This window comes from Pipistrellus kuhlii, unplaced genomic scaffold, assembly GCF_014108245.1.
Source record: "Pipistrellus kuhlii isolate mPipKuh1 unplaced genomic scaffold, mPipKuh1.p scaffold_m20_p_13, whole genome shotgun sequence".
NCBI lineage: Eukaryota > Metazoa > Chordata > Mammalia > Chiroptera > Vespertilionidae > Pipistrellus > Pipistrellus kuhlii.
In genome coordinates this window covers 30,642,241-30,668,398 of record NW_023425438.1, presented here as the reverse complement: position 1 = coordinate 30,668,398, position 26,158 = coordinate 30,642,241, and the positions used below count along the sequence as shown (strand labels likewise).

The following is a 26,158-nucleotide window of genomic DNA, read 5'->3' as shown; positions in this document are numbered from 1 at the left end:
AATGATACCATGTTATTTCTGGGCTAGACATTCTGCTCTAGTAATCTGCTCTTTTTAGCAGTACAATTGTTTTTTTTGTTGATCTTTATCAGAAGATTTTCCCCCCATTGATTTTCAGAGAGAGTGGAAGGGAAGAAGGGTGAGAGAGATACATCGATGTGAGAGAGACACATCTATTGGTTGCATCCAGTATGAGCTCTGACCAGGCTGGAGATTGAACCTGCAACCCAGGTAAGTGCTCTTGACTGGGAACCGAACCTTTGACCCTTCAGTACACAGGCCAACATGCTCTAACCACTGAGCAACAGTTGCCAGGGCAGTACATTACTGCTTTGTTTTGTTTTTAATTTCTGGTCACAAGTTTATTTAACACAAAATAATCCCCTCAACTTTACTGGGGTGGTTGACCACACCATAAACAAATCTGCCTCTAAATTGGAATTTGGTTGTTGACCCAACCCTGGCCTGACCTTTCCTGTTAGCATCCTGGGGCACAGCACTCCTTCTGTAGGTGCCTCAGTCAGCTTCCCCTCATGTGAGTCTTGCCGGTCGCTCACTTCCTGCCAGTTTCATGTTAGCTGTGTTGCAAAGTGCCAGGCAGGATCTCAGGGAGCAAGTGGAAGTGATCACAGAGATACTGGATCACTTTTGGGGAAGTCACCAGTAGAAATGTCTCCAGGTAAAACTGTTCCTTCATAGCCTCATGATCTGAGAAACTGAAAGGCCTTCATTACTTGAAGATTAGGCGTGTTCTTATCTGTCAGCTTGGGGTGTTTAGGCATGTGAACATCCTCTTGGCCACCATCACTCCCTCCTTAAAAAGGAGTTAATAAATGGAAATCTGGTTTTTCTTAGAAATCAACATCATAACGGCTGCTTTGTCTGAGACCAAAACTGGAGTACATTGTTATTTTATAATGTGCATTAATATCTTGTAGGGATAATCAAATGTCATTAACCATCATCTCTTTTGAAAATGTTTTTAATGTTAGCCTTAAACATTAACGTGTTTCTTAGTAATTTTGGGATCATTTTGATACTATCCCAAGAAATATTCTGTTTGCAGTTTTATCGTGGTTGCATAAAATCTATTAAGAATCTAGGGAAGATGGATATCTTCACAATATTTAATATTACTATTTAAGTAAAATTACATTTTACCTATGTAATTTTACTTAAATAGTAAAATTACATAGGTAAAATGTAATTTTACTTAAAGAGTAATATTAAGGGCTTAACCAGTGTGTTATCTTATTCAGTACTTCTTCTTTTATTCTTAATATTAGAGGCCCGGTTCACGAAATTCGTGCACGGGAAGGAGGGGGTGTCCCTAAGCCCAGCCTGTGCCCTCTCCAGTCTTGGACCCCTTGAGGGATCGGGCCTAAACAGGCACTCAGACATCCTCTCACAATCCAGGACTGTTGGCTCCCAACTGCTCGCCTGCCTGCCTGATTGCCCCTAACCGCTTCTGCCTGCCAGCTGAGTCACCCAATAAACACTCCCCTGCCAGCCTGATCATACCTAACTGCTTCCCTGTGGGCCCAATGGCCCCTAACTGCCCTCACCTACTGGCCCGGTCACCCCTAACTGCCCACCCCTGCCAGCCTGGTCACCCCTAACTGCTCTCCCCTGCTGGCCTGGTTCCCCTCAACTGCCCTCCCCTGCAGGCCTGGTCCCCTCCAACTGCCCTCCCCTGCTGGCCATCTTGTGGCAGCCATCTTGTGTCTACATGGGGCAGCCTTCTTATGTGCTGGAGTGATGGTGAATTTGCATATCACTCTTTTGTTATAAAGGATAATTTACATACAACAAAATTCACCCTCTTAAAGTATATACAGTTTAACGAATATTCTTAATTACCTTATTCTCTAATTTGAGCCAGTAATTAGCAGCTTATTCCTGCTCTTTCTCTGACCTCATTTCAGTACTTTTGCTTACTAAATATATAGATTATAAAAGCAAATAAAGATGGTTTGTTTAATACATTCCCCAACACTGATAATTTGGGAAGACTGATTACACATTTCAAAATAAAGCCTAAATTGATTCAGTACAAGTTAATTCAGCATAACATTTGATTTTATTTTCACAGATCATATTTATATGTATTTGAAGGAAAACTTAGAAAGATTTAAGAACTAATGAACTAAATTCACAGAACATTTTTTTCTAAGAATCCTTGTTATTAATATTTTATTTTTCTATCAATATTTATCCCCTCTATATCCTCTTCCACCTCCACCCCAACTCTGCAATCAACACACTTGTCCATTGTCCATGTACATGAGTGTTCTCTCTCTCCCTCTCCCTCGCCCTCTCTCTCTCTCTCTCTCTCTCTTTTCTTTTTTGCTAAGAATCTTTATTATATTTCTGGCTTACTAATCAAAACTCATATCAACAAAACAGAAAGAATAAAATGTCTGAAGATTTCCAAGGGAACAACTATAACCTTTACATAATAGTTTTCTCAAGTGATTTGAGTATGATATTTTTTACTGTTTTATTCTTGAATACATTAAGGCTTAAACTTTTTCCATTATCATTTGGCTCTATGTAATATTGAAAATGATTTATCCAATAGCCATAGTTAAACTTCAGAGATTTAAAAATGATTCAGTTATACTCTTCAATTTAAATAGACAACATGCCTTGATTTCAAATGTTTGACTCTTTCTAGGAAATGTCATGTTGCCCAAATTAGCTTATTATTAGGAGCTTTGTTGTTATAAAAAGAGAATAAAAACATGCAACAAAAATTTATCCAATCTCTCTTTTTTAGTCCTGTAATTATTATAAGCAATTTGATTTATTTGCCATGAATTCATTTACCTAGGAAAATCCTACTGTTCTGGCTACAAATTAAGTACTGGGTGGTTATGCTTTACTATATGACAAGTAAAAGCTTGCAAAAAAAAAAAAAAAAGGCGAGGCATAAAAGCATGGCAAGCTTCACTACCCTGTAGAGTTATTAAGAAAACATATTTACTGCTTTAGATAAAAAATAAAAGTAGTTTATAGCTACAAATGCTTAATGTGCCATACTACTTAATTGAAAGATTCTTAATTAAACATGTCCCACCAAAAAACCTCACCAAATTGCATTTGCCACCAAATGACTAACATGTACACAACAGTTGGAAACTGTCAAAATATTTTACAGCTCAATTGTAATTACCAACCAAGTCTAAGCATGCCCCGAGTGGGTGGTTAACTACATCTTGGGGGATTCAAAACATTGAACAGCAGTCTTTTTTTGTGTTTCTGATTTATGCATTTAAAATTCCAGAGTAACTCCAAAGACTTTTGCTGTTCTTGGTGAAAAATCAGCAAAACATCAATATGAGATATAATAATTGATCATTTTTATAGATTCACTAATAAGAAAAGCCTTTTAAAAACATCATCTGGCTGATCTCTTACCATCATTGAACATACTGATTATTTGGTTGGTTGTTTTTGAAAATGTAGTATAACTGATCTTAAGGTAGAAGTTTTTTTCTGTCATGCCATCACAATAGATGTAGCCAAAAACAAATTTGAAGGTGTGATTATGGAGGAATGTCAATATGGAAGTGCAGGTGGTGAGTTTCCAGTGGGGGGGGAGGGGGGGGAGGGGGATGCAGACATCATTTGCCATTTGAAGTAAGACAGAATCCCGCCATTATTCCCTTCTCACCAGAAAATGTACCAAGCAGTGGAATACAGCTCCAGGCTCTGTGATAATCTAAATTTGGTATCTCTTACCAATAGAAAATAACTGAGGTAATTACTATTGACCATATGCACAGATAGAATAATACTTCCACCAGGTATCATTATCCATCCACTATTCTTACTATTAGTTGACAACAGAAATAGAAAGCAGAATTTACCATAGAATATATAAAACTTTGTTTTACTGAATTCCCTAACTCTATTTCCTGAGAGGTACCAATCAGGGGAGAGTCCTCAAATAGCAGATGAGTATTGTATTTAGAACATTCCAATGTTTCAAATTTAAAATGAAATTATATTATTTAATTTAAAATGTGCTTTAAAATTACTATGGTTACACAGGAAGCTTTAATTATACTTGTTTTATCTTAAACTGAACAATGGGCACACATGAATTAATTGTAAAGGATCCTTTTACCTTTTTTATGATCGAAAAATTCCACTGAAAATCACAAGAAAAAAAAATCAGAAAGTATAAGTTACAGATGCTACAACTATTTAAGCATAGTTATTTAATAAATGGATTCCAACTGGATCATAATGTCAGTTAACAAAAAGATTTTAAAAATTAAATGAATTTGAAGTCCTATATGCTTCTCAGGAGAACCATAATCACTAAACTATCATGATCTCAATTAGATGTAATGTTAAAACAGAACTGGAAATGCCTATTACTGCTGCAAAGTAGTCAGAGTAGCTGAATGGGTCATCTGGGGATAGTGAGAATTTTTTTTTTAAAGAAATTTTCACATTGAATACTTGGATACAAAGTCTGTGGGAAAAAGAAATGTATATTCCAGTAATATTATGTAGGATTGTGTCTCCAACTTTTAATGCATGCCAGTATTGGGGAAAAATAATAAAGATATATTCTTTTTTAAAAATATATATTTTATTGATTTTTTACAGAGAGGAAGGGAGAGAGACAAAGAGTTAGAAACATCAATGAGAGAGAAACATCGATCAGCTGCCTCTTGCATGCCTCCTACTGGGGATGTGCCCGCAACCAAGGTACATGCCCTTGACTGGAATCGAACCTGGGAACTTTCAGTCCACAGGCTGACACTCTATCCACTGAGCCAAACTGGTTTCGGTGAGACATATTCTTATAGGTAAACATTTATTTATGTAGGAGAAACCCAATGCATGAATTTGTACACTGGATAACATCCAACCAACAGAGTCATGCCGACCAGGGCTATGACTTGTTTTGAAGTAAATGAAGAAAATCCAGGACACAAATATACTAGTACTAGAGGCCTGATGCATGAAGATTCGTGCAAGAATGGACCTTCCTTCCCCTGGCTGCCAGCACCACTTTCATTCTGGCCATAGCCACCTTTCCGCCTTCCCACACTGCCCAGAGGCCCGAAGCAGCTGGGGTGGTGCAGAATACCTGCACCATCACCCTGCCCCTGGCCACTTGGAGCCTGCATATGCAAATTAACCTGCCATCTTTGTTGGGTCAGTTTGCATACTCACACCTGATTGGCTGGTGTATGTCGCAAAGGCATGGTCAACTTGCATCTTACTCTTTTATTAGTGTAAATAGCTGAAAGGGTAATTTTAAAAAAATATATTGATTTTTTACAGAGAGAAACATCGACCAGCTGCCTCCTGCACACCCTCTACTGGGGATGTACTCGCAACCAATGTACATGCCCTTGATCGGAATCAAACCTGGGACCTTTCAGTCTGCAGACCTACGTTTTATCCACTGAACCAAACCGGATTCCGCTTGAAGGGTCATTTTTAAATTGTGGATATTGTCTTTTGATACTACAACTCACAAGTAGTAGTTTCTTAAAGTTTAGTTGCTGTGTAAAATATAAAATCATATTGATGACTTTTTTCAAACTTTTATACTAAATCCATTGACCTATCTTGCACTTTGAAATGAATTTTTATCTATTCATAATTTTGAAACATCTTCCATTGGCCACTTGGAAAATAGTTATTCCCTGAATTGTACAATCTTCCAAATGTTGAAACATTTCATTATATACCATTAAAAAGGTTACATTTCTTAATCTAATCACAAATCTCTTCATAAAAGTCTTTTAAATATTGGGAAGATCTTAAGCTTAAAGTGGCAGATATGAGTTTTCAAAAATTCTAATTTTTGCTTGAAAGCTCTAATTTTATCATTGGCAACAAAATACTGTCAGTTGTTTCCTTTGAAGTGACAAGCTCATTTTGTTCCTTTTTGAGAAAATATTTACCAAATAAGCAAGTCAATATAACCGTAGCTTGTCAGTCATTCTTTCAAATGGTGTTCTTGATGCAGGCTCTTAACCAAGCTTACAATTCAAACGAGCAGAAGTTTTCTGTGGTTATAATGATAGCACTCTGATGTGAAGTATTATATAAGTGTTTATGCATACTTCCCATTTTGTTACACAGAATATTAGAAGAATGTATACTCTATTAAGATTTGGTTTGTTTTTTGTTGTTGGTTTTTTAATGACAGTGCATGGTCATCAAGAAAGAATACAATAACAACTACAGTTTGGTGCCACTGCCTTGATTCATGGTAGTGCTAGCAGTTTCACCCACTATTGCTTTTGCCCAATATGTACAAATGTCAACACAGTAAAAAAGCAAATAATGCCTTGCTATTATTATGAAAATGTCCTTTTCTGCACAAACCTATCAAACTATCTCATGAGGACCTCCACAGACTACATTTACAGAACACCTAGCAAAGAGGATCAGCATCAAGGCAGATATTTACTCATTTATTCAATTATGGCATTTATTTTTATAAAGGCCCTGGACTAGGAACTAGATTCATCTTAGTGATGAAATGATCTCTAGTAGAGGTGGACCTAGGACTGAAACTAATAAACTAAGAGTGGGAATCCCCACAATTCATACTTTTTACATATTCAAATTAGAAATCTAGATAGTTGTGGTTTTACATTATTACATAACTAGAGGCCCAGTGCACGAAATTTGTGCTCCGGGGTGCAGGGGGTTCCCTCAGTCCAGCCTGCACCCTCTCCAATCTGGGACCCCTTGGGGGATGTCTGACTGCCAGTTTAGACCTGAGCCTTAAAGCAGCAGTCAGAAATCCCTCTCACAATCCTAGACCTCTGGCTCCTAATTGTGCACCTGCCTCCCTAACTGCCCTCCCCTGCCGGCCTCTTTGCCCCTCACTGCCTCTGCATACTAGCCCGATTGCCCCTAACTGCCCTCCCCCTCCCCGCCAGCCTGGTCGCCTCTTACTGCTTCCCCCTGCTGGCCTGGTCGCCCCATGCAGCCTTCTGTTCAGTCATTTAGTAGTCCCTCACGAACCCTCCTGCAGGCCTGGTCACCCCACATAGCCTGATTGTTCAGTCGTTTGGTCCTCCCTCACTAACCCCCCTGCTGGCCTGGTCACTCCCCACAGCCTGATTGTTCAGTCGTTTGGTCCTCCCTCACTAACCCCCCTGCTGGCCTGGTCACTCCCCACAGCCTGATTGTTCAGTCGTTTGGTCCTCCCTCACTAACCCCCCTGCTGGCCTGGTCACTCCCCACAGCCTGATTGTTCAGTCGTTTGGTCCTCCCTCACTACCCCCCTGCTGGCCTGGTCACCCCACATAGCCTGATTGTTTAGTCGTTTGGTCGTCCCTGGTTTTCAGTCATTTGGTAACCCCCTGCCAGCCTGGTTCTAGGCAACCATCTTGTGAGATAATTTGCATATTACCTCTTTATTATATAGGATTATATAGGATAAATGCTAGAAGGAATCAATGGCAATTTAAAATGCACTGCTAATTTTTAATAGCTTTTTCTATATTGAAGTTAAATCTTAAAGTTTACAAGGAATTAATACAGTGATACAATATAGCAAAATAGATGTGTACTCAATTAATAGGTATTGAAGAGTACTAAAAATGATTTGCATTGCTGGATCCTTTCCTATTTTTTGTTTACAAATCTGCAAGCAAGCAGGCTTGAGAGTACTCTGGAAGCTGAGTGCTTGGCATACAGAGCAGAAGATGCTCCCACTGCTATCTGGCAATCTTCCTTCCTTCAGGAACACTATGGGGTAGGTACTAGAGAGAATGAGCATTCCCTGTAACTATTATTCCAACCATGTGTATAATCTGTGGCCAGCTTCCTTCACAACAAATAAAATAACTGCTCTGCCCAGACAACAAAAACAAACAAACAAAAACCTAAACAAAACAGGGTTTAATGGAGCCCTTTAAAAGTTAATTTGACATATATAATACAAGAAGTGTTTCTTCTCCAACTCCTTCAACATACAAGGATGGGCAAAAGTAGGATTACAGTTGCATTGTGACATTCTTTTGAGTTAATCAGCTCTTATTTATTTACTTTTAAATATTTTTATTATTTTTCTAAGATAGAGAGGAAAGGAGAGGGAGAGGGAAAGAGAAACATCTATGAGAGAGCAGAATATCAATCAGCTGCCTCACCAGGGATCGAGCCCACAACAGGGACATGTGCCCTGACCATGAATCAAACCAGCAGCCTTTTGGCGCATGGGACGATGCCCAACCGCCTGAGTCACAGTGGCCAGGGCTGAGTTAATAATCACAACCTGCATGTCCTTTTCCATAGGCACAACTATAAACCTATACTTGCTCACTTCTGTATATACTAGTGGTTTCCAATCATTTACAGCTTTGATCTCACCAAAGAACCTAGGTAACTTGTAAAATAAAATAATTTTAAAACTCCCCATACTCTTTTCTAAAAGATAAATTTATATATGTTTCATATTTAACACATTTCTTAAAAGTAAAAACAAAAAACAAAAAACTTCTGTTGAAAAGTCTTCTTACATTTTAGGAGATTGTTAACCTCATTGTTAACCTCCCAACATGTATACATGCTAGACACCTATGTTCAAGAGTATTCTGGAAACAAAGACAAATCTATCAATGCCAAGAATCATGAACTTTTCTTCTTTTTCAATCTCCACTAACCCTATACATCTCCACCACATCTATAATTTGAAAGTTGCTACAAAAGGAAGGAAAGCTTTAAAAAAAAAATCAAGAAAATAATCTAATGCCTTTTTGGAATGTGGATGGGTGGGGGGAGTCAAAGTACAGACAAAATCATTCCTAACAGTAACAAAAATGATAATAGTAGCAGCAAGAGCAGCAACAGCTAGCACTTACAGAATTTACTATATATCAGGCACTATTCTGCAGATTTTACATATATTAATGCATTTAATCCTCACAACAGCTCTAAGATAAGCACTATTATCCCTATTTTATAGAGATAAAGAAGGGATAGAGAAGCTAAGTAACTTGCTTTACTCATTAAAAAGCATAGTCAGTGGTTTTGGCAATGCGATTCCAGGCAAAATATACAACTTACTTTGTGGTATGATTTCAGGATGGTAGGATCTTAGAGAGGACTCAGTACCCTAAAAATCATTTTCTCTGTAGCTGCCTCAGAACTGAAATATTACACAGGAGGGAAAAAACAACGTACTAGATCCAAGGACCTGAATTCTAGTTTTGGAGATGCAGTTTAAAGCTGTGTGATATTAACCTTAATAACATCCATTCTGGTTTTTGGTTTTATTATTTATAAAACAAAAGAGGAGTGAATTAAGTTTCGATTGTAATGCACTAAGCACTTAGTAAATGTTAGGCAATATGCATTAATGAGAACCTGTTTTTAGTAACCTGTAAAGTCTATTTTCCAAGCTAATAGCTCACAAGAGGACCCTACAGCTATTTTAGCTTGCACCTTAAAACCTGGCATGTCTTTTAAAGATAAAAGAGATGAAACTGAGCCAAAGAGGTTTAATGATTTGCCCCATAAGGAAACTTAAGGTAAAACTAGCAAAACTCCTCAGCTATTCTGACTAATTTTACCAAACAGCCACAAGTTAGTACACTTTTTCATTTAGTAAAAATGTATTTAACATCTATTATATGTTAGGATTGGCAATATAATGATAGGCAAAACAAGTCCCTTTCTTAAAGAATTTACAACACTTGCCATAAAGCAGAACTTAATAAGTGGGTGAAGATTTTGTTTAAAAACATAACCTGATGACGTTTCTTTATGTCACAAAAACATCCCTAAGAAGCTTTATCCAACTTTCTAAAGCTATTTTGAGAGAAGGTTTTATAAAATCAAACTCACACTTAAAAATTCTGATTCAGTAGATAAAGGGTGGTTCTGATGCAGTTGGGAAACAGGATCACAGTTTATTCCTGCTAGTTTTCAATTCTACTTTCTGATCCTAAACATTTTTGTTCTAGTACTTGGAAAAACAACTGTGCTTTGGTATAAACCTTAGAATTTCTACTCAGTTCCCTGTATTAATTAAATAAGTCTTTCAGCAAGCTATGACTTAGCTTGGTGCCATAAAGATTCTGCTCATAAGAATTTACTGAGTAATTCCTCTGTTCTGGGTCCTCAGCACCAGATTCAACTCTTTTGAGTTAAATATTTAATATAGCACATATGTTTATACATTCAACAAAAAGGCAAAGCAATATTCTAGACACCTGGGGTTTATCAGGTGAATGAAATGAACAAATTTCTGCCCAGGCAAATTATACTGCCCCCACTCCCCAACTACATCTGGAATATTTATTTACTAAGACAATTAGATTCTGGATCATAAAAACATATTTAAATAAATTAAAAGAATTTAAAACATATGAAGTGGAGTGGAATTCCACACTGAATTAAGCTATAAACCAAAAAAGAGAAAGATATTTAGAAAAATATCAAGTAGTTGGAACTAAATAACACTTCATAAATAGCCAATGGTTAATAAGATTTAGAGAGTATTTTGAACTGAATTAAAGTGAAAACACAACATATGTCAAAATTTGTTGGATGTAGCTAAAACAACTCTTACAGGGAAATATAGAGCACTCAATAGCTATATCAGAAAACAACGAAGGTCTCAAATCAATTCCTTAAGCTACCACCTTAAGCAACTAAGAAGAAATAACAATCAGGATAGAAATCAATGAAATGGGGGGGCGGGGATATATATATATATATATATATATATATATATATATATATATATATATATAGAGAGAGAGAGAGAGAGAGAGAGAGAGAGAGAGAGAGAGAGAGAGAGAGAACGAACAAAGCTAGATCTTTAAGAAAATACAACTGGTAAACCTTTAGCCAGACTGATCAAGGAAAAAATAAAGACAAAAATTACCCATCAGAAATGAGACAGTAATTTAACTACAGATTCTACAAGTATCAACAACATAATAAAAAAAAATTACAAACAACTTTATAGCAATAAATTTGACAACTAAAATAAAATGGACAAATTCCTTGAAAGATACAAACTACCATAGTTCTCTCAAGAAGAAACAGATGACCTGAATAGCTGTGTATCTATTACATAAACTTAACTTGCAGCTAAAAACTGCACCTGAACCTATAGGCATATGTGCCTTTGTCTTTAACCAAGTTATTTTACAACAAACAATAGGGTTTCTCAACCCTGGCATTTCTGACATTTTGGGTTGGATAAATCTTTGTTGTGGAGGGCTCTATAAAATATTTAGGAGCCCCCCTGGCCTCTATACACCAGATACCAGTAACACCACCCTCCCAGTGTGATAACTAAAAACCATCCACAGACATTGCCAAATTGAAAACTACTGTTATTGATATTAAGTTAACTTGTAGAAAAATCAATAGCAATGCAAACAATTCTTATCCATAGACATGTAAATAAAATTAATCTGGTGAAGGAACAACCTCTCCAACCAAAAAGTCAGTTTGCATCCATCATTTCTGATCTAGAATGTGCTTATTCTTAGGAATTGAATTTGACTGGATTCTAACAACTTTCTGGTCCCTCATTTAAAAAGCCTCTGACACATGTTCATCCTATACAATAAAGAGGTAATATGCAAATTAACCATCATACTGTCACAAAATGGCTGCGCCCACAGCGGAGGCACGGTTCCCATAACAAGTGATCTAGCAGGGACCTGAGGCTGCATGGAGCTGGGTGGGGCGGAAGACCTAAGCTGCGATTCCCACCCAGCGGGGCTTGACAGGGTACCTCAGGCCGTGCCCCCTGCCTGGCGGGGCTTGATGGTTGACCTCAAGTTGTGCCCCCCACCTGGTGGGGCTTGACAGGGAACCCTGGTGCCAGGCCAAGGGACCTGAGGCTGTGCCCCCCCGCCTGGCGTGCGCCGGAGGACCTGAAGCTGCGCACCCCCACCCAGCGGAGCTTGACGGGGGACCTGAGGCTGTGTCCCCCCACCCAGTGCCAGGCCAGGGGGACCTGAGGCTGCACCCCCAACCTGGTGGGGTTTGACGGGGGTGGGGCTGGTTGGGTCTGGGTCTGAGAGGCACAGGTGGGTGAGTGGGGACTTGACTTTAGGTCCTGTGGCATGCCCCAGACTCTGACAGGAGGAAGATTTTTATATATATTTTACTAATTTTCTTTAATCTCTGATACTTCTATTACAGAGAAAGGGCAAATATCAATATTAAAATATTTCCTCTAATTAATTCCTTTTTAATGTGCACGAATTTTGTGCACTGAGCCACTAGTATTATGAGTCAAGATTTTACCTTTTGTGAAACTATTTTTTAAAAAACCACTTTATTGATGCCTATTAGCATACATATTTAATATATACAACTTCACTGAGTTAAAAACTATCTTTTAACACAACTGGAAATCAAACAATGTAATTCATGGTATTAATGTTTTAAAAAGAAAACTGGCCCTAAACGGTTTGGCTCAGTGGACAGTGTGTCGGCCTGCAGACTCAAGAGTCCCAGGTTCGATTCTGATCAAGGGCATGTACCTTGGTTGCAGGCACATACCCAGTAGGGAATGTGTGGGAGGCCGCTGATCGATGTTTCTAACTCTCAATTCCTCTCCCTTCCTCTCTGTAAAAAAATCAATAAAATATATTTTAAAATAAATAAATACATAAATAAAAAGAAAACTGATCATCTCTATAGATGTAACATTTGATAAAACCCAATATCTTCTAGTCTTCATAAAGATTCTTAGAAAATTAGAAATAGAAGGAAAGTTCCTCAATCCTATAAAAGACATCTACTGGACAAAGCCTGGAGCTTGGCTGGTCTGCAAACTGCCCCCAAATGGCCCTCAGCTCATCACCCAGGCAGGCCACACCCCCAGCAGGGACCCTCACCCCGATGGGGACATGGCCAGACTGCAAACTGCCCTAGTTATTTCTTCCAGGCTGGCCCTGCCCTCCAAAGGACCCCCTACAAGGATCTGGGACCCTCTTAGGGAAGACCAGCTAGCCCCCACCCATGCACCAGGCAATACTAATAAAATGGTAATATGCTAATTAGACTTGGAGACCTTCTGGACATCCTTCCGGACAAAGGCAGAGGTGGTTAGTGGTGATCAGGCCAGGAGGGCAGTTGGGGGTGAGCAGGCCGGCGGGGAGGCAGTTGGGGGCGGGGAGGCTGGTGGATGTGGACAGTTGTGGGCAATAAGGCTGGCAGGGGGGGCAGTTGTGGGTGATTGGGTTGGCAGGCAGAGTGGTTAGGGGCAATCAGGCAGGCAGGCAGGTAAGCAGCAGTCCCAGATTGTGAGAGGGATGTCTGATTGCTGGTTTAGGCCTTATCCCAGTGGGGGACCTGAGACCATGTCCCCCGCCCTGGCGGGGCCTGACGGTTGACCTCAGCGGGACTGGGCCTAAACCAGCAGTCAGACATCCCCCGAGGAGTCCCAGATTGGAGAGGGTGCATGCCGGGCTGAGGGACACTCCCCACATGCATGAATTTTGTGCACCAGGCCACTAGTCCTATATAATAAAAGCCTAATATGCAAATACCAGGTAGACTGAATGGTGAAACGTTCCCCCTGGTGGTCAGTGCACTCCCAAAAGGGAAGTGCAGCTTAGCCAAAAGCTGGCCTCATGGCTGGCAAGTGCAGCAGTAGTGGCAGAAGCCTCTCCTTAGCAGTGCTAAGGACCCCTTGGCGGACATCCCGCGAGGGGTCCCGGACACCATTATGCATCTGTGCCCTCAGCGCTGCTCCAATACTAGGGTTTTATTTACCAGAGCAGTGGGGCAGGGATGGAGTAGAGGGAGACGCCAGATACTGAGAGTTATGACTTCAGGCACCAGAGGGTTGCCTCTGAGGCTGGGGGCTGGGCCACAGGGAGGCTGCAAGGATGGTTAACAGGTATGGAATGCAGCAGGAAAGGCCCTGAGGAGGCATGCTGCCCAAATGCCTCCATTTTGTTGGGTTAATTTGCATAGTCACTCTTAATTGGCTGTGGGTGTCACAAAGTAAGAGTCAATTTACATATTTTCTTTTTTTATTAGGCTAGATTATTTGATGGTAGAAGGAAAGTATGTATTATCAAGTTTTATACAATCACTGCTAAAACTCAGTTTGTGGGTGGGAACCTATTTAAAAACCTTGTATTAGATGAAGAAACTAAAGATGAATTTTTCTCCTTTGATATTTAGATTTTTCTTCCTGATCTCAAACTTTTAATCACTTTAACTATTTTATATATAATGTCCCTTTAAGATTTAGCATGTAATTTTAATAAATCGAATAGATATGAACATTTTGTTGTTTACTTTTCCTCATAAATTTTCTCACTAAGCTCTCTAAATAACTTTCTGTTGAAGCATTAAATTATCTCTTTTATTAAATGCCTCTTTATTCATTTTCGTTCTTTTTTACAGCATAGATCACTTGTTACCACAAACTACAATAGCTAACTTAGGGGACAAATATTACCAGGAACCAGAGGACAACAATGTCAAAGCAGTCAATTTTTCCAGGATTTACATTTAGTGTATAACAGACCCCAAGCATTAGATTTGTATAAATTAAATCAAAGGAGAATCTATATAGCACACTAATATCCTTTTAAAAATAAATCAACCTTTTTTTTTTTTTTACATGAAACCAAGCAAAAATAAGATGAAATAAAGTGGTTTATATGCAATAACTATTTCAAAATCTCTCACATATATCAATCATAAATTAACTATGGTCTCACTATACAAATGATTATTTTGGAGTTTTATCTTTTGTTACTTTATGTATGAAACCTAATAGAATAATTTGTGTGCAATATTCACAGTTTATAGCCCAAAATGAAATAAGGTGACAGAAAGAAACAGCCTTCATGAATATCATTCAGTAGTAATTCTGATTTTCCTATGTCATTTTTCTATCTATATTTTTTAAAGTGTATGTTATATATTAAGCTACTTTTCTGTAATATGAAAGGAAAAAAGTTAATCAGTTTATTTAAAGAATAGTGATTTTAAAATTGAAAAATAATTCCATCATAATTACAAAAAACCTACAGAAGCATTTTGGACTATTTTTATTCCTCTTCTACATTTTTTGATATTTTGTAAACTTATTTTTTCCTTTGCTCTTTCATTTTCCTTCCCCTGCTCTCCCCTTCCCACTACAGACACTCTCTTTAGGCAACAGCGCATCAAGAATCCTCCCACGTTCAAAGTCAGCTACATCTGTTGCTCTTTTCCATTGTTGAAAATTCCTGGCTTAATCCTATTTGACTTTATTCATGAAAAGGTCATCCTGAATTCAACAAATGGAGGAGCAATAGCAAAGCACACTGTTGAACATGTAGCTAACATGCTCACACTGTCTCAGAGTAGGCCTCCAATATTGAAGTCTCCAACATTGAAGTGTTATACACGTTACTGCAATATCTGCTAAACATCATAACAATTATAATAAGGATCTTGACTTTTGGTCGTACACTGCCTTTTCTTTTGTCTTAAACCAACTGCTGAGTGTTCATATTACTAACTGTGCCTTCTTTGACAGCATGAATGAACTGAGAGGATCTATCTACTCTGACCCCATTATCACCATCAGTGTTTGGCAAAAGCAGCAGTAGCCTCTCCCAACCCCCTTCCTACTCCCGCCAACCTTGCTCCTCCATAGAATGATATCTTTCATTCTTTAAATTCTCAAAATATGCCAATGAAACTAAATTACTGGATTCAACTTAAAAAATAAGTTTCCAATTACAATAAGCAGCAAAATGGGTTTGGATGTGTCTCAAAACTCTTAATAGACACTGATTATAAACCATAGCTATAATATATTATGCCTCTGGCCTTTTCTCTATGCTAAATATAGTTCAAATCTATAATTTGTTGCCATCCATACATACCTCACCAAAACTAGAAGACATTAATAGAAAGATTAAAGTAAGCACAAAAATAAACTTGACTAAAGATTTATGAGGTGAAGATAATTATTTTTAATATGCTCATAACTCAGTTTGACTAAAATATGAGAATACTTACTCATACAAAGCTTATGTTCAAGTTAAAAAAAAGATGCCTGCCAACTTAAGGAGAACCATGTTCAATTATTTTCAAGCAATCAAGGAAAAGGCCACTGTTATTCTTATGACTTAACATAGAAAAGAAATCTTGTTCATGATACATGTTGTGCAGCCACTATGGAAAACAGTATGGAGTTTCCTCAAAAATTAAAAATGGAACTTCTATTTGACCCAGCAATCCCACTTCTGGGAATATATCCTAAAACCCCCAAACACCAATTAAAAAGAATATATGCACCCCTATGTTCATAGCAATATATATATATATATATATATATATATCACATACACACACACACACACACACACACACACACACACACACACACATATATATATAAAAGCCAAAGTAACCATTACGAACAACTGGAATTACCAGTTGCTATGTTGCACACTGACCACCAGGGGGAAGATGCTCAATGCAAGAGCTGCCCCAAGCCTCCTGCCAGCCAACCTCTCAGTTCCTCCCTCAGGACGGCAGGCCCCCCACACTGGAACAGTGAACGGGGGTGGGTGGCCGTGGATGTGGGTGGTGAGAGGAGGAGGAGGGGGGAGGCAGGGATGGGAGAAGGTGAGGAGCAGGGGCGGTGAGGAGCAGGGAACCACGTGGTGGCGTTGCAAATGAAGGAGGCAGGGAACCTGATCAGCCCTAATCACTGGCCAGGCCTAGGGACCTAACCCATGCATGAATTTTGTGCACTGGGCCTCTAGTTATTTATAATAGCTAAGATCTGGAAACAGCTCAGGTGCCCATCACCTGAATGGTGAATGGATAAAAAAGCTGTGGGACATTTACACAATGGGATATTATGCTGTAAAAAAGAGGGATCTCTTACCCTTTTGGAGAGAGTGGGTGGATCTGGAAAATATTATGCTAAATGAAATAAGCCAATCTAAGAAAGACAAATATCACATGATTTCACCTATTTGTACAATCTAATGAACAAAAGGAATTGGTCAATAAAGTAAGATCTGAAGCACAGAGGTATGAAATAGACTGACATATTTTGATGTGGGGTTGAGGGGATGAAAAGAAATAAGCCAAATAACTTATATACTTACTAAAGACCCAATGCACGAAATTTGTGCAAGAGTAGGCCTTCCTTCCCCCGGCTGCTGGCACCAGCTTCCCTATGGCACCTGGGACCCAAGCTTCCTTCACAACCCCGGCTTCGTCTGGAAGGACGTCTGGTCTAATTAGCATATTAAGCTTTTATTATTATAGATTAGAAGCCCAGGGCACAAAATTCATGCATGGGTAGGGTCCCTAGGCCTGGCTGGCGATCAGGGCCAATTAGTTTCCCTACCTTCTCCTTCCCTCACTGCCCATACACTGCCACCACACGGATCCCCTCTCCCCCTTCCCTTGCCACCACACAGTTCTTTCTCTCCAGCTTCCTGCCTCCTCCTCCCCTCGTTCCTAAGCACCCTGCTGCCACCACTGGTCACCTGCCATGTTCCATGGCACCCCCTGGTGGTCAGCACACATCATTACAAGCATTCGAACTCCCATTCTCCCAGTCGAAATCCCAAGAAGACACTCTGCGTATTAGCCTTTTATATATAGATAGATATGCACAGCACATGGACATAAGCAATAGGGTGGTGAAGTCCTGAGGGGTAGGTAAGGCTGGGAGGAGGGGGGTATAAGGGAAATGGGAGACATCTCTAATACTACCAACAATAAAAATCTATATAATAAAAGGCCAATATGCAAATTGACTGAACAGAGGACAGACTGGTCACTATGACACTCACTGACCCCAGGGGGCAGACGCTCAATGCAGGAGCTGCCCCCTGGTGGTCAGTGTGTTCCACAGGGGGAGCACTACTCAGCCAAAAGCCCTGTGCTGGGCTCATGGCTGGCGAGCGCAGCAGCGGTAGCAGGAGCCTCTAATGCCTCCACCGTAGGCGAGCCGTAAGGAGCAAGGGGTCCAGGACTGCCAGAGCCCTGAAATGCAAGAGCCCCAAACTGTGAGAGCAATGTCTGACTGCCAGATTAGGTCCAATCCCCCCTAATGGGCCTAAGCCAGCAGGTGGACATCTTCCAAAGGGTGCTGGGGCTGCGAGAGGGTGCAGGCCAGGCTGAGGGACCACTTCCCCTTGGTGCACAAATCTCGTGATGAAAATAAAATATTGTAAAATCTTTAAAAAATATACTATGTTGTTTATCTTAAATGAAATTTTTCATATAAGGCAAAACAGAATACAAGATTTTTAAAAAATTACCTAGCTACTTATATATAAAGTCCAACAGTTGTTAAGGACACCTTGTTACTATTTCATAAAGGGTTTTCCTAAGTCTATTTTTCTAAATAAGAGTTTTTTTTAGCAAGTAAATCTTTAAATTGGTTTACAAATATGTATTTGCCATACTTGTATTAGAAAGTGTGTGATGTAATGAATGTCCTAATATTTGCCTGTTTCCTTTTAAAATGAGAAATACAGCACCCACCCTAACTACTACATGGTTTTGTACAGAGATGAAAGAAATCACGCCAATGATAATGCTTTAAGACTATAAAGCATTTTATAAATGTAAGGAATTGCTATCATGCAAAAGGAACATTTGTCAACTGGTCAGCAGTTGTATTTCTTTGAAGCAGTACTCATTCTATATGGAAATAGACTCAAATAAACCAAGGAAAATGTTCTATGTCAAAGAGTCTCAAGCTTTTTCACTTCATGATCTTTCTTAAGAATTTTCATGATTTTAGCAGTTGGTGCCATCAACATCTTCAAGACTCTTCCAGATGGTCCCAGCATATACGAATGTAAAATATTTGTGAAAGAACAAAACCTGGCAAATGTTAATTCTCCAAAGCTAATGTTACTTGCTGTCATCCAATTCAGGACAAGTCTCCCAATCCACACCCAAAAAATTCTAGCAAGGGTTTCACATCCTGCCTGTGTATAAGAACATACACAGTGAATCTGGATGGAAAAAGACAGACAGAGAAATCAGAAAATTACAAAATATTTGTGTTGTCTGTTTTTCCTATTAAAATACATCATGCATCTTAGACTACTGGAGCCAGCTTTATTTTCCTCCCATGGAATTGAACAACACCCCTTATCTAAAGATGACCCTACCCAAACCCAAAGTTCAGCTCACTATGCCCTAGTTTTCTATGTTGTCTGAAGTACAGGAGACCCTCCGCTCCTGAGTTTATAACACAAGTATTTTCTCTGTAAAGTTTAGAATTAATGAGTTTTTCCCTGGGAAGCCTCAACAGGCTAGCACCTCCTGATCACCCTAAGTTCAGCTAACCTTGAAGGAGGTTTAAGGGTCATTCTCCTACAGTCTGAATTTTTGTTTCTTACTTAGATTTTAATTATAATTGCCATATTTCACAAGATCTACAACTTGCTAATTTCTTGAAAAGGCAAGACCAATTTAACTGTTAATTCTGACAACCATGTACAGATGCATGCTTCAGATGGAGGAAGGGGAATAGAAAGAATGGAAGAAGCAGCTATAACCGTCTAGAACAAAATCTATTTTCTTAAATAAACTTTTTATTTTTGTATTCTATTACAGAGCCAGGATTACTTGTCTTTCTTCCTATTATTCTATATTATTTCTAAATTCCTTCCTTTCTTCCTTTTTTCCTATCTATCCGTCTACCCATCCATCCATGCAGCAAGCACTTACAAAGCACCTATTATAGGATCTAAACACATAGAAATAAAATCCCTGATCTCATGGAGTTCACAGAATAGTGTGTGTGTATGTGTGTGTGTGTGTGTATGTGTACAAAGGTGAGGTCACAGGGAGGGGACGTGATAAACGAAGTATACAGGAGAAGATAGTGACTGGAAAAGGGAGGTGGTTTATACAGGGTAGTGAGAAAGGGTCTCTTTAAAGAGGTGACACTTGAGAAGAAATCTGAATAAAATGAGGGAATGAGTCATGAGAAACTCTGGAAAATAATGTTCCAGATGGAGCAAAAAACCCAAATGTGGTATCCTGAGGTTAGAACAAACTGGATATGTTTAGGGATTCCAAGATGGCTGCAGAGCAGTTGAAGGCTCCATCTGCTTGCCCCCAACACTGGATAGAACTTGCAGCTAAACTGCAGAGCTTTTGGCTTGAAAAATCAGTATTATAGGTGATCTGAAGAACTGTGAGCAGAGTGCATGGAGAACGGATAGGAGGAGCACCTGCACAGCTGGGAAGTTGAGGGAGTGTGCAACAGCCACGCCCCCAATCCCTGGGAGCCTGAGGTCTCAGCTCCATACAGGGATCCCAAATCCAGAGTGGCAGAGAGGGCAAGGGAAGTCTGTGTGGCATCAGGCAGTGGGAATCAGTGTACACTCCTGTCTATAGCAGCATTATTTACAACGAGGGGCCCAGTGCATGAATTCGTGCACCTTGAAAGGAACTGTGGGCTGTGAAGCTTCAGGAAACAGGAGTGGGTCTCAGCCAATCCTCTGCACCGCCGCCCAGTCCCTCTTGTCGCAGCCCTGTCTGCTGGAGGAAAGCCTCGCTCCCACCACCACTGCTCCCATGTGCTGACGGTGATGACCCCACTCGCACCTGCTGATGGTGCCAGCAATGGGTGCAAGCGATGGCTGCTGCCCTGATCGCCCCTCAGGAGCAGGGGAGGTGGAGAAGCCTTCAGGGGCAATTGGTGCCAGCAACTGCTGCTCACACCTGCTGACAGTGCTGAGTGATCGGGGCTGGCACCAGGTGCGGGCAACGGGTGCAAGTAGTGGCTTGGATGCCAGTAGAGTGCAAGTGGGGCCAGCACCAGCAGCAGGTGCAAGTGCCAGGCAGGACCGTGGCATGCAACAGCAAAGAATTTTCAGTAACCAACAGAGGCTTGCCCCGATTATAGTGACCAGTGCCCCACTATGGTGTGATGCCCCTGCTCACCTGCTCCACTGTTCTGCCATGGCCGACACCCGCCATGTTCCGCATTTTGCTGCCTGCTGCTGATGCCTGCCATGTTCTGAGCGTGCCCCCTGGTGGTCAGCGCACATCATAGCGACTGGTTATGTGGTTGTTCAGTTGTTCCACCCTTTGGTCTATTTGCATATTAGCCTTTTATTATATAGGATTATTTTATAGGATAGCTAAGATCTGGAAATAGCCCAAGTGCCCATCATTAGATGAGCAGATAAAAAAGATGTGGTACATTTATACAATGGATTAATATGCAGTTGTAAAAGAAAGAATCTCTTACCCTTTGAGTCAGCATGGAGAAATATGGAGAGTATTATGCTAAGTGAAATAAACTAGTCAGAGAAAGACAAATATATGATCTCAGTTATATGTGGAATCTAGTAAACAAAATAAACTAATGAACAAAATAGATACAGAGACATCACAGAATTAGAAATTATAATATAGTAAACATAAGCAATTATCTCGAGATTCACAAGGCATTCTGGGTATAAGAATGGTCCTAAACTGTGGAATTGCATTCTAGAACATAAATATATTTTATAATAAAGTAATACTGAGATGTTTACCTTCTCAAATAATTATTAACTTATTCACAACGTATTTTTAATGACTGGATTTGCTTCTCAATAAGATCACTATTAGGGGGGTTTAATCTAGCTTTAAAAGTCATCTTTCTGCAGCACTATGCTGAATGCTAGTAAAAAAAATTTTTTTTAGAGGACAAAAAGATTCTCGAGTTATAAACTTAAAACCTAATGAAATGATCTAATGACGTATAGGTTTGCAGAGAAAATGCTCACACACTCAATGATAATGGCACTAGTGGTGCCAATATATAGCGTATATATTAATCTTTAGATTACAACATTTAATCCACATATTAAAGAATTTACAGGTCCTGCAGTAGTTGGCCCTTCTATACATAAGCCAGTTAAAGAATACCTATTACCACTAAAAATATACCGTAACTTCTTGTTTTAATACCACGAAAACAGACAGTAAAAGACTATTAAGCCATTTTATTATGATATCTAGTTGCTCCATTAACTCAATTGTACTGTGACTGCTTTCAAGACTCATTTCCAAGTTCAAACCTGTCAGCCTTGTTCTTCAAGCTTTTCAAGATGGGACTTAATGTTAAAAAAAAACCCACACCGTGCCAAGCAAAAAGTTTAAGGAAACATAAAACCTTTATAGAAATGATCAAAGGAGTTCAACTTGATTATAAATATCTTCCTCACCAACATAAGTAATAAAAAAAATATTTGCAATAGATTTATAGTTTATTGTTTATATTTTCTTCTTTGACCTACATATTACTTGAAAGTATATATGTTAATTTTTAACACATTGCGGCGGATCACGAGCATTCTCGTTTTTTCATATTACACAGTTTTTTACATAAATGTTAAAGACACACCTTAAAATTAAATACCCATTGCATTTTGAAGTTATTTATTCCATGTTCTCACAAGCTAATATCTTTTTAAAGTATGATACTTTGTAAAACATTTTTTGTATTGCTCAACAGAAACTTATCTGGCCACTGGGTAAAACTAGCAATAAAACTACTGGTGTGCAATGTGTTAAAATATATGTTTGTTCTAGTTACTGTTTTGTTATTGATTTCTAGATTAATTGCACTATGGGCAGAAAACATAATTTCAAACCTCTGAGATTTACCAAAATCTTACTTTAGAGCCTAAGACATAGTTACTTTTTGTAAATAAATGACTTCTGCAGTGCAGTTGCATCGTGTAATACCCTGTTTCCCTGAAAATAAGACAGTGTCTTATATTAATTTTGCTCCCAAAGATCGCTAGGTCTTATTTTCAGGGAATGTCTTATTTTTCCATGAAGAAGAATACAGTACACATTTATTGTTAAATGAAAATAAAGGAAATTTATTACCTGTATATGGTATGGTAGCACGGTAGTTGTCAACACAAACCAGACAAACTGTGAATCCTACAGTATCAAGAATTTACTCATTTATTCAATGACAATCATGTCATCATCTGGAACATCATCATAACAATCCAATTCCTGAATTTCCTGGTGAATTTCTTGTGACTCCATTTCTTTCAGAATCAGTGGACCAAATCTCTCATGTTTAGCCTAGGGGGGGCCTTATTTTCGGGGAGATGCCTTATATTTCACTCAGAAGGAAACTTGTAAGTAGGTCTTATTTTCGGAGGATGTCTTATTTTCGGGGAAACATGGTATATAGGGTCAAAATTGTTAATTGAGTCTTTAAATCTTACTGATTTTTTTTTTAGTCTGCCTATTCCATCAATTATATAGAGATGTGCTATAATTGCTCACTATAATATGAATTATGTGTTTCTCCTTGTAGTTCTTTCAAAGTTAACTATATATATTTTGAGGATATGTTATTAGGTGAATATAAAATAAAAAGTTATATCTTCTTGGTGAACTGAATTTTCTATCATGTTATGATAATCAGCTTTATGTGTAGTAATCCATTTAGTTTTAAAACTTATTATATTTGATATTAACGTGTCTATATTGGTTTTCTTTGGGTTGCTTTCATGGTAAATCTTTCAGTCTTAATTTCAATATTTCAGATATCTATTTTTAGATGTGTATTTCTTTTTAACTGCAAAACTTGAACCATTTTGATTTAATATAATTACTAATAATTTAAGTCTATCAATTTCAATTTTTTTTATTTCTTCCAACCACTTCCTATTTATTTTTCCTTCCTCTTATTGAATTTACCTCCTTTATCAAATTAATTTTAAAAATCTTTCCTTTATTTTCTCTTCTAGTTTGATAATTCTACCCTTTTAGTAGTTGCCCTAAAAATTTCAAGCTTATGGTACTTAACTAATCACCGTCTAAAGAGAAATATTTACCCTTCTTCTCAATGATAAGATCTTAGACTACATTAGTGTACTTATCCTCATTTCCAGCTTATATATTATCAGAGACTGGTGCACAAAATTCATGCACGGGTAGGGTCTCTGGGCCTGGCTAGTGATCAGGGCTGACATGGGCCTTCTGGCTGCCGGCTGGGGCCTTCCTTTGTTCTGCGCCACCCTCGGTGATCAGCGCACATCATAGAGAGCAACTGAACTCCCGGTCTCCTGGTCAAACTTCTGAGGGGACACTTTGCATATTAGTCTTTTATATATATGTAGATTGTTGTCACATGGTTTAATTCTATCTTTTATTTCAGCCCAGCATGAGATATTATTGTTTTAGTAAGGGCCCAGTGCACAAATTCGTACACCTTGAAAGAAACTGGGCAGCGAGGCTACCATGGGCACAGGGGTGGGTCTCAACCTATCCTCCACATCCCAGCCCAGCCTCTCCTGCTGCGGCTCTTGGTCCCCTGACTGCCAGCAGCCTTGCTCCTGCTGCCACTGCTCCCACATGCTGACTGCTCTGGTCTGCTCGCACCCACTGATGGCACGGAACAATTGGGGTCAGCGCCAGCAGAGGGTGTGAGCAGGTGCTAGCAGGGCCGTCACCAGCAGGGGTGTGAGAGGCGGCTGCTGACCCCCGTTGCTCTTCAGGAGCAGGGGAACTTGGAGAAGCCCTGATGAGTGATTGAGGCTGGCAGCCACCACTGACACCCGCAGATGGCACTGGCGCCAGGTGCTGGCAGTGAGTGCAAGCATTGGCTCTGGTGCTGACAGGAGTGGGGCTGGCACCAGCAGTGAATGCAGGGCAGGACCATGACTCATGGGAGCAAACAATTTTCAGTAACCACTAGAGGCTGGCCCCAATGGCAGCAACCTTGGTTTGGCACTCTGGCTCACCTGCTCTACCATCCTACTGCAGCTGATACCTGCCATGTTCCATGTGCTCTCCCTGGAGGTCAGCGCACATCATAGCAACCAATTGTTCAGTTGTTCTACCATTCAGTCTATTTGCATATTAGGGTTTTATATATATAAATGTTGTCAATTGTTTAATTTATTCACATATTTGCCATTATGCAATCTTTCTTGAATTTTTGACCTTCTAACGAATATTTTTCTTCGGTCTAAGTTACATGTTTTAGTATTCCCTTTAGTAAGAGTCTGCTGGTAACAAACTTAATTGTCTAAAAACATGTTTATTTTTGTCCACATTCTTAAAAACACCTTTTACTGAACATACAATTCGAGACTGGCATTTTTTTTTTTCATTATATGGACGATAAAATCAAACTGTCTCTTGCTTCTACTGATGCAGTTGACAAATCATCAGTGTTCTTTTGAAGTTATTTTGGCTTTTTCCCACACTTGGGCTAATTAAAAATCCTCTCATCCATCTATTGATTATCTATACCTATCTATCTATGTGCCTATCAATTGATCAATGATCTTCTAAAGTTTTACTATGAAATTTCTGGGTTTAGAGTTCTTTTATCACGATTAGGATTTGTTTGGCTTCTTGTATCAGCAAACTGTATCCTTTTTATTAGATTTGAAAAATTCTCAGACATTATCTCTTCAAATACAATCGCTACTCTACCCTTTCTTTTCCTTTTCAGAGTCTTCTTAGAATTATACTACATCTTACTCAATCCTTCAGGTCTTTTTAAAAAATATATTTTTATTAATTTCAGAGAGAAAAGGAGATGGGGAGAGGGAGAGGGAGAGGGAGACAGAGAGGAAGAGGGAACGAGGGAAGAAGGGAGGGAGGGAGGAAAGGGGAGAGAGCGAGAGCGAGAGCGAGAGCGAGAGAGAGAAACATCAATGATGAGAGAGAATCATTAATGGCTGCCTCCTGCATGCCCCACATTAGAGATCGAGCCCACAACCCATGTATATGCCCTGACCATGACCTCCTAGTTCATAGGTTGACATTCAACCAGTAAACCAGGCAATTCAGGTCTTTTAGAAAGTATTTTATAATGATAAACTTCAACAGCAAAACAAATATTATAATAAACCCCATGTAACCACCAGCTTCAAAATTATCAACATTTTTTCCAATTTTGTTTTGTTACTATCTTCAAATACCATCCCCAAACACATTTGTTTTTCTTCTAGAGCATTTTAAAGCAAATCCCGGAGAGCTATATTTCAACAGTAAATAATCCAATATATAACTCTAAAATATAAGTACATTTAAAATCTGTAATTTCTCCTTCTCCCCTCCTTCACTTTTACCAAGTTATTCATTGGTTAAGGGAATTGGATCATTTGTCCCCTGGTGGTCAGTGCATGTCATAGCGACTAGTCAATTGGTC

General features: G+C 39.2%; 1 protein-coding gene and 1 pseudogene across 17 annotated transcripts in view; both read right to left on the bottom strand.

Moving 5' to 3' along the window:
- Positions 1-26,158, bottom strand: part of EHBP1 (EH domain binding protein 1) — a 263,931-nt gene that overhangs the window by 114,317 nt on the left and 123,456 nt on the right. The window lies entirely within an intron of this gene.
- On the bottom strand, positions 346-1,101 carry LOC118717422 (annotated as a pseudogene).